Source organism: Heterocephalus glaber, unplaced genomic scaffold, assembly GCF_053883595.1.
Source record: "Heterocephalus glaber isolate CG9 unplaced genomic scaffold, H.glaber_assembly_v1.0 deba00001547, whole genome shotgun sequence".
NCBI lineage: Eukaryota > Metazoa > Chordata > Mammalia > Rodentia > Bathyergidae > Heterocephalus > Heterocephalus glaber.
This window is the reverse complement of record NW_028258340.1, coordinates 686,985-703,041: the sequence shown is the minus strand read 5'-3', so window position 1 is coordinate 703,041 and position 16,057 is coordinate 686,985. Positions and strand designations below refer to the sequence as shown.

General features: G+C 39.8%; 1 pseudogene; it reads left to right on the top strand.

Moving 5' to 3' along the window:
* The first annotated feature begins 225 nt into the window (after positions 1 to 225).
* LOC147824312 (RWD domain-containing protein 1 pseudogene) lies at positions 226 to 988 on the top strand (annotated as a pseudogene).
* Positions 989 to 16,057: the final 15,069 nt, after the last annotated feature.

Below are 16,057 nucleotides of genomic sequence, written 5' to 3'. Positions count from 1 at the left end.
ATTTGAGTCCTCCAATAGATGGAATCCTGAATGGGGGTGAGCGAATGAAGGGAAGCAGAATTTATTGAAGAGAGATGGAGGACAAATCTAACTCATAAAGATCACTCACCCAGGAACTAGCGATCGGCTGAGAGCGGCACAGGGCTGTGGCTTAGCAGGCCGGGCCTAGCCTGAGGCCTCGGGACTCGGCTGTGGCGCGTTGCCTGAGCGTCAGCATGATCCACGGGCAGCAGCCGGGGCCGCGATGACAGACTACAGCGAGGAGCAGCGAAAGGAGCTGGAGGCTCTGGAGTCCATCTACCCCGACTCCTTCACAGTATTATCAGAAAATCCACCCAGCTTCACCATCACTGTGACATCGGAGGCTGGAGAAAATGATGAAACTGTCCAGACTACCCTCAAGTTTACATACAGTGAAAAATACCCAGATGAAGCTCCTCTTTAGGAAATATTTTCCCAGGAAAACCTAGAAGATAATGATGTCATAGACATTTTAAAATTATTAGCATTACAGGCTGAGGAAAACCTTGGTGTGGTCATGATCTTTACTCTAGTGACAGCAGTGCAAGAAAAATTAAATGAAATAGTAGATCAGATAAAAACGAGAAGAGAGGAAGAAAAGAAACTAAAAGAAAAAGAAGCAGAAGAAGCAGAGAAGCAACTATTCCACGGCACCCCTGTTACAATTGAGAATTTCTTATGTTGGAAAGCCAAGTTTGATGCAGAACTCTTGGAAATTAAAAAGAAACAGATAAAAGAAGAGCAAGCAGGAAAAATTAAATTAAGTGGCAAACAGCTGTTTGAAACCGATCATAATCTTGACACATCTGATACCCAGTTCTCGGAGGATGCTGGAAATAATGTGGAAGGAGGTGAGTCTTTGTTCCAGGAGCTGGATGACTTGGAGCTGGAGGATGTTGAGGACAACCCAGACTACAACCATGCTGGCCCAGGGAGTGACTCAGAGGACTGATGCACCATCTCCGGAGAGCTCCACAGCCACGGCATCTGTGGCTGTGCTGAGAGGCTTTTAATTTTCCTTTCTTTTTTTCTAAGAAAAAATAACTCCCAGGAGAATATTCTTCTGATAACTTGCACCATTGAACTTAATAAACTGACCATAAAACTTCGAAAAAAAAAAAAAGATCACTCACCCAGTGTGAGCTTATGACTCAGAGACACCCCCCGCCCCCAACCACTCTCAGCACTAAGCAAGTGGCTGCTCAAGTCTACATGGTGCAGGACACACTGCCAACCGTACTCCACCAGGAACAGTGGGTCAGGCCAACCAGAAACTTCAAGGAAGCTGCCTGTTGGACTCCATCAAGGACAAAGTGTCCTGATCCTAGTTTGGGCTGCCCCCGCTTTCCCCCTATTTTGGCAACTATGACTCATCTGCTGGTTGCCTCCCTTTGGCTCAGCTCAGGTCCATTCCCATAGAAGTATGGAGAGTCGCAGTCACTGAAAGGAGATCTGCACGCTGTGAAGCTCATATGTAAAATACAACCACAAGCAATAAACAAGAGACCCTGAAAATGCAGCATTTTGCTCCACAGTCTGGCCATCTTCAAATAATGATCAGATGAGCCACTTGTCCCAGGGATCTGTCCCATGCACCCAACAAAGAGGAAGACTGAGAGCCCCTTGGAGTCAGTGGAAGTTACCTTCCTTTTTGGCCGGGATGCTTTTTGTTGCTGCCGATTGTCTGCTGATATATGGTGAGGTCTTCTGAGATCTGGTGATTTCTTCTTGGGTCTGTTGATTTTTCCTTGCTGGCTTGGCAAATGTTACCACATGATAAATCTAGCAGGTACAATCCAGGCTCTTGTACAATGAGTGAAATATTGCAAGCCCATAGTCCAAATGGCGAGTGAAAAGCAGCTACAATTATTGAAGATCAAAGGAAAAATGTGACACACAAAAAAAGTGGTACCGGGATGAAAGGAAAGCAAAAAGCACTGCACACAAAACACAGCCCACAACTCACAGATAAATCAAGGTTGTAGAATTTAAACAATATGGACCAAATTCAGGTGTCTCCCACTGAATCTCTAGGTAAGACCAAAAGGAATGATTGACCAGGTCTGGAGTCATTTTAGGGGCTCTCAACATGCATGCCTACCTCAGAATTCACTCTCACCTTAATTACACTTATCAGATGTAGTGAATACTTTTGAACCTTTAATAAGTTTTGAGTAAGGTAAATGTGACTGAAGGTCAGGCCAGGAAATCCAATGTCCATGTACTCTCACCTAGAGCCTCAGAGATTACGTGAGTTGACTTTTATTTGTTTGTTTGTTTGTTTGTTTGTTTAGTTTTTCTGAGACAGGGTCTTACTGTGTAATCCAGACTGGTCTTGAATTTACTATCCAGCCCAAGCTGGCCTTGAACTCATGGCATTCCTCCTGCCTCAGCCTCCTGAGTGCTGGGAACACAGGCATGTGGCACCATGTCTGGCCTTGTTATTTTCAACTTCTCTTATGACAATGGGATGAGGAATGACCCTGGGGTGCTCTTTAAACTAAAATGTGGAGGAGAGTTCTTTCCTCAACACATTTGTTCTAAATGCACAGTTTCAGTATTGTCTAGAAGCTTCACAATAACAACACACGTTGCATCAGGATTATACAATGAGGCGGCTACTGGAGCTGTCTTGTGCACCATATGAACATAAAGCAGGAAAGTCCTCCAGTTTTAAGACTTGACAGAGTACTTTATAAAGTAAAGCATGCAAGGAAGACTCCTGGCCCGCTATCTTCCCAATTTGTGGCAGGACAATTTCCTCTACTGCAGTATACAGTTGGAGGTCTAGATCTATCCTACACAGACAGTCAGCCTCATCTTTCCTCTCTTTGTATTTGTGGTTTTTGTGAGATATTTGGGCTTAAATCCTTCCAAGTCTTCCTTTTGAGCCAATCTGTAGTTTGAGGTTCTTGAACTGTTTGTCTGAGAGAAAACTTTGAATGAAGAAACTTAAGATATTAGAGATATTGGGGTGTGTTTGGAGAGTTCTGTTGGGATTTACTCTGAATGAAAAGTCCTTGTGCTACTTCCTGACCCTTTAGAAATGCTTTAGCTACCTGTGTTTTAGAAAATACTGATTTTATTGTGATACAACATAGCTTGTACAATAAAAAGTTCCCTTAGATTTCATGCAACTGTTTTAAAGAAAATACTAAGGAGTAACTTCAGCCAGGATAATATTCTTAGCTGCTTTTTTGCCCATTTCTGGATTAGTGACAAGTACAAGCAAAAGCCTTCTGTACTCTTTGACCATGCGACTACTTGAATTATGTTGGTGAGATGCTTATTGGGCTTTAAATTACCCCTCATGTTGGCTAAGAGCTGTTGCTTCGTTTAAAACTTGCTTTGTTATTCATGTGGAGGAGCCTGTGGAGATTCTTTCCAGCTTCTTGTACTCCTGAAGCAAGAATAGGACAGGACACACCAAAAAGGAAGTGAAGGCGTACATTTACTGAAGGTGGAAAAGAGATGTGCTCTACAGGGTGAGTGAGGGCCACTGGAAAAGCTCACAGAGGTCACAAAGATAAGGAAAAGGCATCCTTTGTTTCCAAGTATCCTGGATTGGCTTCTCCCTCTTTTCAATAAGACATTGGGACAGTTGTCCTATCCAAAACTACATTGTGTAGCCCTAGATTTAAATTGTCATATTAGATTCAACAGCCTTCTTGCCAGATATAAATGAAGGATTCAAAGTAGCACTTTTATGCTTGATCCTGTTGCACAGGGGTATGCACCAGAGCTCCACTGCTCTGCTGTCTGAACTGCTCCCTGGGATCATAAAATCAATACCAGTAACACAGCAAAGATTTAAAATTTAAGGAAAGGAAGACACTTTCCTGGAAAAGGAGAAAAAGGAAAAGACATATAGCTGTGCTGATAAAGCAGGGTAGGGAGTTTCGGAAAGACAGAGGACCCATGGGCCCTTTGTCTCCAGCTGCTTTTATTGAGCACCAGGGCCCTTCCCCCTACCTGGAACTTGGCATAACCTGATTGGTTCCCTGGGCTATCATAGATGGATCCCAGGCCCTAAGACCCTAACCCACATGCCATCATCTACATGCAACTAGCAAAGTGGTCTTTATTTGACTCTCTCTTGCCCTGTCAGGACCTTATCTCTAGAATTTATGGGTTGGTTAGAAGGGACCTTCTTACCTAGTTAGCAATTAAGTTTAATTACTGCATGCATTAACAGAGTCAGAGAATGTGTGTGTGTGTGTGTGTGTGTGTGTGTGTATTTATATACTAAATAAGAGCTGTCTTTTAAGTGGCCACCTCTTGTCCCCTTTGCATTTTATTAAAGGTGGGGAGGTGCAGCTAGGCTAACTTGGTTAGGGTACCTGCCTGCCTAGCTTATCAGCTTTGTCTTGTATTGTTAGTTGCTCCCTCAGTAAAGTTTTCACTCTTTCTGGTCAGAATTAACCAGAAAACCCAATAAGGCACTTTTTTTATATTGTTTCTTATCCACAGACCACTTTTCCTTACATTCCTGCTGTAGAAAATACCTTATTTGGTTATCTGATGAGTTAGGCAGCTAGCTAACGGAAGGGCCTTAGATAGAGTTGGGTGAGCACCCACATTTATGAGAACTAAAATAAGGATAGTGAACTAGGACTGTGGACCCAAAATAAACTTCCTCAGGCCACATGGAATGCATCGCCTGGCCTACTAAAGGAAGTTGTAGCCAGTCCCTACTAAGTTCCTGAGTTTTGAGGAACTTAAAATGCAAAATTGTAAACTTTTTCTCTAAAATCTTAGTTTCCTTTAAACCCTATGTGCTGAGTGACCACATTAGAGAGTGGGTTCTCATTGGTCATTGTATCGTATTTTTTGTTAAATTCTTTTATTGGTACATTGTAGGTATACAACACAATTACATTTCTCATTTGGGAATTGTACCTTTACATAATGCATCTTGGTTCTTATTTTTCCCCCATTCCTAGCCCTCCCTTCACCCCCTCCACCCTTCCCTAGTTACAAAGACTTTATTTCCATTTTTTCCATTTCTATTCATTTTTCCCTTCTCTTCTTTCCTTTCCCCCGCCCCTCCCACTACCCCTACCCCTTTGGACCTTTTCTTCCTATTTTACATTATCGATTATTCATTCTAATCATTGGTACATTTCAGGTATACAATATAATGACATTCATCATTGGAAATTTGCACCTATACATAGTCTCTCTTGGTTCTTATTTTTCACCCTTGCCCAGCCCTCCCTTCCACCCCTCCAGTCCTCCCTATTTACAAAGATTTTGTTCCTATTTTTCCATTTTCTCATATCAATCCCATTCCCTTCTATCCTTTCCCCTAGCCCTCCCACTTTCTTCTCCTTTGCCCCTTTTCTTCCTATTTCACAGGACTGGAAGTCCCATTTGACCCCACTATTCCACTGCTGGGGATCTTCCCCAACGAATTAAAAGAATCATACCACAGTGACATATGTGCACCCATGTTCATAGCAGCACAGTTTGTGATAGCTAAAACTTGGAAACAGCCCAAATGCCCATCAACTGGAGACTGGATAAAGAAAATGTGTGTGTGTGTGTTTTTTATAAAATGGAGTACTACTCAGCCATAAAAAATGAGAAATTAGAGACATATATAGCTAAGTGGATGCACATTGAGGCAATACTCTTAAGTGAAATAAATAGGACACACATGTATAAATACCAAATAGTTTCTCTGGTGTGAGAAACTGAAAGTGTAAAGAAGGACTAAAATGTATAGTAGGTCATTAGTCATTTTAAATCCAAAGAGCCACATGTGATAGTGGTCACTATCCAATTGAATAATGTGTGTGCTCTACTCATCCAAAAACAGTTCTAGAGCAAGGGGCCAGGTGGAATTTCTACATTTTGTATTCCCCTCTTAGAGAAACCGGGAGTCTTTTCTTCTTATTTCCAATGAAAACTCTCCTAACTTCCTCCTTTTTGTTTCAGACTTCATTACTGGATGTTTTAAGACCATGAACTCGGATTGTACAAAATTAACTATTTCACTGCAAACAGTGCCAGATTGAAATATGAGACTGAAGGTATTAAGTTTTTGTTTGTTTTGTGTACAGTGGTTAGAAGTCCTGGATTCATTTTTGGGTCCTTTGTTCTTCACATGTCCCCTGGGTTTTTATGACCTTTGACAAAATCCACTCAGTTGTTTGTTCAGTTTGCCCCAGCCCCAAACTCCTATCTCATTTTGTTTTGATATAGCTGTCAAAAGTTCTATCTGCTGGAACCTTATTTTTGCCTTCTGCCAACTTCATTCATCAACTAATAAATCTGAGAAATTTGACTACAGATGGCTTGCTTCCTTGTTTTCCTCCCTAGAAGGTATTCTTCCTAAATGGGCTTGTTTTCCTTCACATTACAGGCTTTGAGTCGTAGAGCCAGGATAAGATACGTTACTTTTGACCCACTATATGCAAATTTTAGCATAATGGTGAATATCTAAAAACCTGGGGAAAGAGATTTTTTAAGTTGACTGAGACCCATAAAGTAGAAAAAAGCTTTAAAAATTCAAATTCAGATTAATTGGGCAAGCAATCTCCTTTGAGATGTGTATTACTCATCTTGCTACAACCAGAAATCCTACCTTCAGACCTGCAAATTTAGGATTAAGTATTCAGGACTTTATAAAGAAAGTCATGCAATTAATTTAACTTTTAAAAACCTAGTAAATAATAATTTGTTTTATGTGTGTTGGCATGTGTGTATTGTGTATTATGACTCTGTGAATACTTGTGTTTGTATATCACATAGGTGCTACCAGATTATCTATTATATAATATCTATATATTATCTATTTTAAAACTTAGAATGGCAAGTAATTAAAGAAAGCGAATATAATGCTTTTTAGTTTACATGATTTAAGCAAATATTTAAAAGATTAAGTAAAGGTGTCAATAGAATTGTTAATATGTCTTTTCTCTCTTCGTCAATTGGAATTATATTTTAAATGTTTGACTTTCAAAAAAATATTTTCCATTTCCCAAAAATTATAACACAGACTGAGGTGCATAAAGAAACTTCAAGTAAAACTTTTGACTTTATTGTGACCTTGAACGGTTGGTAATCCAAGTTGGTTGAACCCTGAGAAAATGTGGTGCACACATAATATAGCACTTGTTTGGCATTCTTTTATTTAAAAGTTTAAATTGTTTAGCCTTTCAAAATTTTAAGTAGCAGTAATCAGCGGGAAATCTACTTCTAGTATTAACATGAGGGGCCCTAAAAGGCAACATGTTTGCTAGATTTTGAGCACAAAAGAAGAGACATGAACTCAACAGTCTAAGCAGGTATATTGCTAAACCTGAGGAGGAACTCTCCGTGTGAACAGAACGGAGAAGATGTCTTTACAGGCTAAGAGGCTTTTATATAGCATTTCTGGTGGGCTTTTGAGGGGGTGGGTCGGAGAAATGGTGGGCTTGTGGCTGGTTGATATGTCCTATGCAACTTGCTGATGTGTCCTCTGTGACTTAAGTAAAATGAAAGCTACATTTCTATAAGATCGTGGGTGTGCTCATTCAAACTGGCAGTGTCCCTGCCTGGGAGCTATCATTCCTGGCTTTAAAAGTATATAGGAAAGTTGATCATGATTCTTTTCTTGGCTACTTCCTGCTGAGAGGTGGTGATGATTTTTTTTTTTTTTTATGTTTTGAAGAAGGGAGGCTGTTTGGAGGTGTTCTTAAGTCGTTGCATAGGAGATGGCCTCTACTTGTTCCTGAAAAAATCTTTGGACTAGATTGATTATACAGGGAAGAAAAAGAAGGAAAAGAGTAATAAGCATTAAGGGGCCTAAGAGAGGTAGGAGCCAGTGAAGAGGAAGGGGAAACAGATCATTGGAAGAGCCTTTAAGGAGTTTGGAAGACCATTCATGAAGGCATTTTAGTCAGTCACTGATGAGACAAGATTTGTTAATGTAAAAGCAGCATTGTTCTTGGAGCATAGCATAGCACATTTGATGCCCTGTGAAGCTGTCAGTAGATCAAGACCTCTGTGGTTTTGGAGGAAGACTGAAGCCAGAGAGTCTACTTGATCTTGCACGTGTCCCAATTGGGCGAGGATTTCATTAAGTCTCTCAGCGAGTGCTTTTGACAGCCTGGTGAACTCTGACAGTGAGACTCCTAGGGTCTCAATCCCCATTCCAGTGTCTGTGATTATTTCCAGGGTGGCCATTAAGGGGACTACCTATATGGCTCACTGTGCCCTGACATGGGTTATGGGGGAGATAGGGATGGGTAGGTGGGATGTTGCTAAGAAAAAGATGGGAGCGAGGAGGCCTAATATACAGGCTCCAGTCCAGTTGGTAAGTAGCCAAATGTATGCCTTGTCTCTGCACACCCAGAAGATGTCTAGTTCTAGGAAAAGGCACTCCATGAGATCAAATCAGGACAGGAAGAGGAGATCTGGGAGTGGATTTGGAAGTAAATGTCAGACTGACTTGAATTTCTGCCATTTTGGAAAGAGGAGCTAAGAGTTTCAGGTGTCAAAGGGAAAAGGGGTGAACCTGGATGTAATACTGCAGGACCCTCTTGGCTAAGAGTGGTGAATTCTTGGTTTGGGAAAACTCTGCCATAAAGTGTATTGAGGCATTTACATCTTGGGGCATCTCCATGGGCTACGGCAGTGTCTTTCAGGGGGTCCTTTCCCCTGTCTTGGCAATATTCAGATGTGGCAGTGTTTAGACTGCCCCAGGAGGAAGTGTATCCAGGTACCTGTAAAAGAATTCCTAGATGGTTAAAGGTGAGAGGAGATGGATAGTAGCTTTGCAGAGGGAAGGGTCTAAGGAGCTCACTGGGGTAAAGCGATCTTATTTGGTTGGAGAAATGCATAGTGGAGCAAGTTGGGTTAGATGGAGGTCATTTTGGGAGGGACCAGTTATGCCTTGCTGCAGCAGTAGGTGAGCTTTCAAGGCCTGTCTGATACCCCTTTGTGCGCCAGGAGTCCGATGTTAGATCCCTCAGTGAGGGCTGTGCGCCCAGGACTGGTAGTTTTGGTGAAGTGTAGCCCCGTAGAAGTGTTTATCCACGTTCCAAGGGGAGCAGGGATTACTGAGTCTGCTATCTGGGAAAGATGGAGGCAGACTCAGCAGGGTGGTGGGATGGTTCCATTAAAGATCGGGATGATTTTAGCAGTGTGAGAATCTGATTGAGGTATCTAGGAAGGGTCTGTGTTATGGTGTTAGGAGTTAAGAGGATGAGTAATATTGAGAAAGAAAACATCAGAACAGGAAAACAGAGGAAGAAAATGTGATTTATTCTGGGGAGAAGTCTGAGAGGGTTCCCTGTAGCTGTAGGTCTTGGATTATGGTGTTTAGGGGAGGAAAAGGGTGAATAGTGGGGGAATTCTTCTATTAGGATGGTCAAGAACTGGGCAAAGTTATGAAGAGAGAGACTCATGGGTCTTTGATCTCTTCAGTCACAAACATCAGCTTGGTGATCTTCAGGCATGTGGGTTTGGTTGGTGCTCACTGGAAGAGAGGAGCCTTTTTCGGAAGGGAGACATGGACCCAGGAACAATGACCTGTCAATTTTGCTGCTGTTGGGGTGGTCAGGATTACTTGAAAAGGCCCTGTGCATCCCTGAGAGGGTTTGGAAGGTTTTATATATGCCCAGTCTCCAGGTAGTAGGGACAAAGGAGTGAGGCATCTATGCTGCTGGATGGTTTTGGGAGGGTGGACTCATCATAGTTCCAGAGAAGATTCCTATGGGTGTTAAGTAAGGAATTTGAAAGAGGGGAGGGGAGGTTTGAATTGGAGGTAGAGTATGTGAACGCAGCGAAGGGACTTTTGTATAGAATCTCAGAGAGGCTGAGCACAAGAACATTGTTTCGAAGAGACTTGAGTTTGAAAAGGGCTAAGGGTCGGACTTTAGTCCAGTCTAAGTGGACCTGGAAGGAAGCCTCGTTTAGGCTTTATTAAAGAAGGCGGTTAGCCCTTTTTAATTTACCTGAGGATTGGGGTCGATATGGGGCGTGGAACTGCCGGGTTATATTTAGGGAGGAGGCTACCTGTTGGGGGATCTGTGAGGTAAATTCAGGTCCTTTACATCAGTTTGGATGGAGGTTGGGAGTCCGAAGCAGGGGATGATTTCAGTGAGTAAGATATATGCTACTGTGTTGGATCTTTGGTCTAATGTAGGAAAGACCTCTGTCCATCTTGAGAAGGTGTCAACTAGGACAAGGAGATATGTTTGTTTTTACTTGAGTCATGTGAGTAAAGTCTATTTGCCAGTCAGTTCTAGGGAGGGGGTCCCCCAAATTGATAGGTGAGGAGGAGAAGAGGTCTGATGTTGCTCTAGGTGTTGGTGTTTTGGCATATGGAGCACTGGGTGATAATATTTTGTAGGAAGGTCCTAAAACTAGGGGTGAGATGCATGTGAGTATTTAGGAACTGTAGGAAAGAGAATGATCAAGCATAGAACTGGTCATGGAAAGATGAAAGGAATTTGTTTTGCAAGCTTTCAGGAATGACCAATTTTTCATGGAGAAACTACAACCATTCCTCTTGTCATTCCCCTGTTCTTTGGGTAGAGTTATTTGTTGGGATGAGTAGGAAGTTATAAGAAGGAATAGAAAGCAGGGAATGGAGAGAGGGTTGGTAGCTGTCTATTTTGCTACTCTATCAGCCTTGTTATTTCCACAAATAATATGTCTAAGATGTTTATCCCTTGAGTTAGGTACGTGATGTAATATGTTTGTATCTAGATGTACAGGATATATATATATATATATATATATATATATTACACACACACATATGTATATATATCATATATATCATGTATATGACATATATGTACAGGACACAATTTAGGACAGAAATATGACTTAATAACAACTTTTTAAAAACCTGATAACTGATATGTAGGGTGATATACTTTTGTAATAATATAAAAATTATGTGTTTGTTATAATTATATATTAACAGCGTAACTTTTGATTAAAACAGTTCTAATTAGACAATTTTTCTAACAATATTTCAGAAAATTAAAAATATAATACAAAGGTATAATGTTAGTATCTTTGTTTAAAGCAACAAGGCTTAGGATATTGATCTCTTCTCAACAAAATTACAGCGAAATTTTTAAAAAATATTTCAAATTTATGCAAACAATTTCTAGTGTTTTCCTGTCTTATTAGGATGACATATTTTTAAAAATTAAGTCTTAGGAATTTCATATATACTTTGATGTCTACTTAAAATTTTATTTTTTATTTTTTATTTATTTTTTTGGTACTGGGGATTGAACTCCGGACCTTGTGCTTGCGAGGCAGGTGGCAGTACCACTGAGCTAAATACCCGGCCCTTAAAATTTTATTTTTTTATTTTTTTGAGACAGAGTCTTGCTATGTAGTTAAGGCTGGCCTTGAAGTCACTGTGTAGCCCAGGCTGGCCTCAAACTCACCGTGATCCTCCTGTCTCAGCTTCCCGAGTGCTGGGACAACATAAACTTTTATTTCACAATTCTGATTGCACAAACTACTATGATGTGATTTTCCTTATTTTTAAAAAGTCTTTGTTCTAATACAACACAGTCATGATTGTTGTCTTAATATGCTCCAAAAATAACTAAGTTGTTTTGCTAAATTAGTTCTCTGTGTATTGCTTATAGTCATAGCCATGTTCCTCTTGCTGGATAAGAGGCAATCCTGCTCAAAAACGTATGTTCTTACTTGGCAATACAGGTCTTAATGTTTGTATACTGTATTCAAAATTACATACGGTTCTGTACTTGTACCTGTAAAATCCTAAAGATGCCCTTAAAGTGTGATTCTCGGTCTTGGCATTAGTAAATTGTGTGCTTTTTCCCAAATGGTGATTCATATCAGTATAAAAGAAGAGATGACTCTGAAGCATTTGCTTGATGCCTTTCTGACAAATCTAAGCTTGCTTAACAGACACTGGCTTTCATCAATTAGCATGGTTACTATGTTTCTTAATTCAAGTCTCCTGTACAGACTGAATGTGTTTTGCTCTTATTGGGTTGTTTTGTGTTTCCTTATAAACTTTGCAACTATCTGTCAAAGTTCTATAGTTTTAGGATTACAACTGCAAAATTAGAAATGGTTAAATTTGACAATGGACTCCAGAAAAACTCAGTTCTAAAACTCTGACATTGCTCAAATCTGGCAGAAAGGTCTCATGACAGTGACACCACTTGTCTGACATATCCTGCCCCCAGTGTGGGACATCTCCTGACTCACCATCACCAGGGAAATCTTGGACAAAGCTGCAGATAGCTAATTGTAAATGTCTTCAGAAAAGAAGAGAATACATTCAGAGATCAGTGAGGAGGTTGTGAGTACTGAAGAGTCACTTGTGTGCTAACACTTCCAAAATAACTAGAGCTGCAGAGGTTAAAAAAGAGGATCCTTACACATGATTGTCTAAAAACAAAAAGCCCTTCTAAAAGGTGTAATGGTTAGGTATCTCCTGATTTTGACTTTCTTTTATATTTGAGTTCGCAAGTTTTTAGTGTGATGCTTTCTTAGGCTTGAGCATCAGGCTTGCCTTTGCTCATGATGCGGCTACCTTTGATGAAACCAAGATGCCAGTCCAACAAGAGACATTCAGCCAGATGATGTGGCACCTCAAGGCCCTCAAAACTGAGGGCTGAAACAATAAAGGGGGAATTGTAACCAGCATAGGAAGACACAATTTTAAACAGAAAAAGTTAAATATCTCTTTATATGCGTGGCTGTTGTATCTGCTGAACTCCAAAACAAAATGAAAATACAATGGTGGAAACTGAGGCTGTACCACAGATGAAATGGTATTGTCCCAAGCACTGAAAAATAGAACTTTGAAGTTAGGGTTTTTTTCTCCTGTAGAACAAGAGGCTCCCTGAAACCTAGGGCACACACAGCTTTCCACTCCTCCCCTCAGATCAGATGAATAAACAAAATATGCAAATGATGGCACTAGGAGGCATGGAGCCCGGTTTCCTCTCCAGAAGAAAGTGGACAATGAGCTAAAAGTGGATGGAAGTGATAAAGCAAATGAGATTTGCATTATTTCTGTGCTTCCTCCACACGGTTGCTTACCCTAAAATACCTTTAAGGGCAGAGATGGTGATTTGAAGAAAATAGGCCACTATCTCCTCACAGCTAGCTGTGAGCAAATATTTTTTCATTCTTTTTTTTTTTTTTCCTGTACCAGGAATCATTTTTCATTCTCAACCAAATACATGGACTTCTTTAATTTGGCCAGTGGCCAGCAGGTGAAAAGGAGCATATGAATCTAAGAGGCCAGTAATTGTTTCTTAAAAATTCTATGCTAATGAGCAAGTTTTTGTGCACTAATTTGTCTCTTTCCTCATCTATTTAATAATTATTGTCTTAGCATTCACTATGGTGATGAGTAAACTGAGACCGATATATTAAGCCCTTAAACCAGAGTTTAGTAACTAAGTTTTTTTCAGTACTGACTACAGGAAAGTGCATGCATCTGGTGCAATGGCAGTCAGGCGTGGGTGATTAAGCTTCTCCTAATGTGCATGTTCTAGGAAATATCTAAATTGGATTGTTTTATAAAATACTTGTTTTGATACTGTCTTTCTCAATTGATTATTTAAAAATATATTGGTTTACATTTGTATTGTTGGCTTTCACTCCAGACATCTTATTCCATAATTTAAAGAAACAAATGGAGTAAGGGATGATACTGCACACATGCAAATGCAGCATATTGGAACTCTAAAGAAAGGGGTTCACAATTTCAAGGTCAAAGTGGCTAAGTCTGCAGGACTTTGTATTGTTAGGCAACGAGCATAAGATCAGAAATATGTTTGAAATGATGCCCTGCAAATCAAGTAGTAAATAGCTCATCTTCACTGAGATAGAAGTAGAAATACTTAAATCAACAGTACATAGGACAATTTCTTCCTATTTCACAATATCTGTTATCCAGTTTGGTCTTTATTTGCACTTTCCATTTCTCACATAAATTAATAAAAGATAATACCTAGAGATATTATTGTAATTCCAAATTATAACAAACTATGGAAAAGCATAGATGGTTCATTCTAATTCACTTAATAATATTCATACGCTAGGTATCAGATATATTTAGACTATTCAAAAAATCGAGTAAATGTTTCCCAACAGTCAAGTCTTACAAAACTTCTTAGAACATATGAAATCTCTTTTTTTTGGTACCGGCAATTGAACTGAGGGCCTCCTGTTTGTCAGGCAGGTACTGCGCCTGTGAGCTACAACACCGGCCCTGAAATCTCTTTTTGTTTACAAGGTATAAACATTGCCTTAGGTGTGATAAAGAAAAATGAGAGATTGTGGAAAATGAGTAGCTTTACCAAATTCATTTGCTTTCATTTCTCAGTGCAAGGTCAGGGAAGGAATCCAGGACTTCAGTATCACTAAGCGTGTGCTCTACCACTGAGCTACATTCAATACACCCCTGTGTTTTTGATGCAAAAGCCCTTCAATAATCTCTCGACTCAAATATAAGTCACAAAATGAATTTGGAAATATTAAAAGTAGGTGATAATTTAATTATGTTGTCAAAGTGAAATAAACATTTTCAGTTAAATATAGAGGTCTTAAGAAATTTACACGTGGTGAATTCAGTTACAGCCTGAATGACATAGTGAAGTCCTGTCTCAAAAACCAAAAAATCATGTATATTTACCAAGACAGTTCATGAGAGAAATACAACTATTAATTAATAAAACAGAAATCAATCCACTGAAAAACTTAAACAAGATGGCAAGTAATACCAAGGCAGGGGTAACACCAAAACTCACAATGAAAATGAGAAATATTTACAAAGACCATTCATTGATATTTTCATTTCCGAGAAAGAGTAACCTTCTCTCAAAAAACCAAAAGAAAAATAAATTGGAGAAGATGATCTGAATATGTAGAAAATAATATAAAATTAGATTTGATGATGTGATATGCTATAAATTCTTGAAATTATATTCCTAGTACAACTATATTTATAATACCACTGAAGCAACAATAAATGTGACAAAAATCTTCTACAATCCATTCTGAAGAACAAAGGACACTACTCTATTTTTCAAATCTCAAATAAAGAAAGCAAAGAGAAGTTTCCCTTTCCCTTTTTTGGGACACACTGTAGAGTTACAGTTACTTAGGTCTAAACGCAAGACAATATGTAGACACACTAAATGTAAAAGAGATATCAAGAAATACTTCTGCTTCACTCTAAAGTGAGATTTCATACAGTTGCCAGTACAAATCAAGAGGAACAGATGACTGATCACACGTTTATGGTGGTAAATTGTACAGTTTGTGGGACAAGTAAACCTGATTTTCTACCTCAAAAAATTTCAAAGGTGCACTCCAAGCAGATATAAGGCAAAAATATGAAATAAGAAAATGTAAAATATGGAAGAAAGTATAAGAAAATGACTTTCTCATCCAGTAAGAGTGGGAAAATCGTCAGATATAAAATTTTAAAGGCACAAATGTTAAAGTGAGTGTAAAAAGATACAAAAGACTAACAGGATTTCTGTTCAGCAAAGCATATCCTCGATGAAATTAACCCGAGAATTAAAATTATAGAAGGTATTTTCACTCTCTATAAGTGATAAATAACTAGAAAAGAAAAAAAGCTCATTAAAGACAATCCTCAACACAAATATGAACACACAATATAGGCAAATAAATCAGAAGTAGGATTTATTGCTCACTTGGTGGTGGTATGGTGGGCAGTGTTTATTGGATTTTAAACTCTCTCCTCTCTCCTCTCTGCTTTGCTCTGCTCTCCCCCCCTCCTCTCCCCTCCTTACCAGGGTAGGAACTGATCCACTGCTCCATCTCTCCATCGGGGGATCACAGCTCCACCTTCACATCTCGAGCTCAGGACCTGGAGAGCGAGGGTGAGAGCGAGAGAGAATCGAACTCGGGACCTTGTACTTACCAGGCAGGCACCGGCTCCACTCAGCTATATCCCGTGTCTCGCTCTCACTCTCTCACTTGATTAGTGTCAGTTGAAGGGCTGCAGCTTCAGCTCTTGCCAGAAGATTGGCGTCAGGTGCAGGGCTTCGCTTGA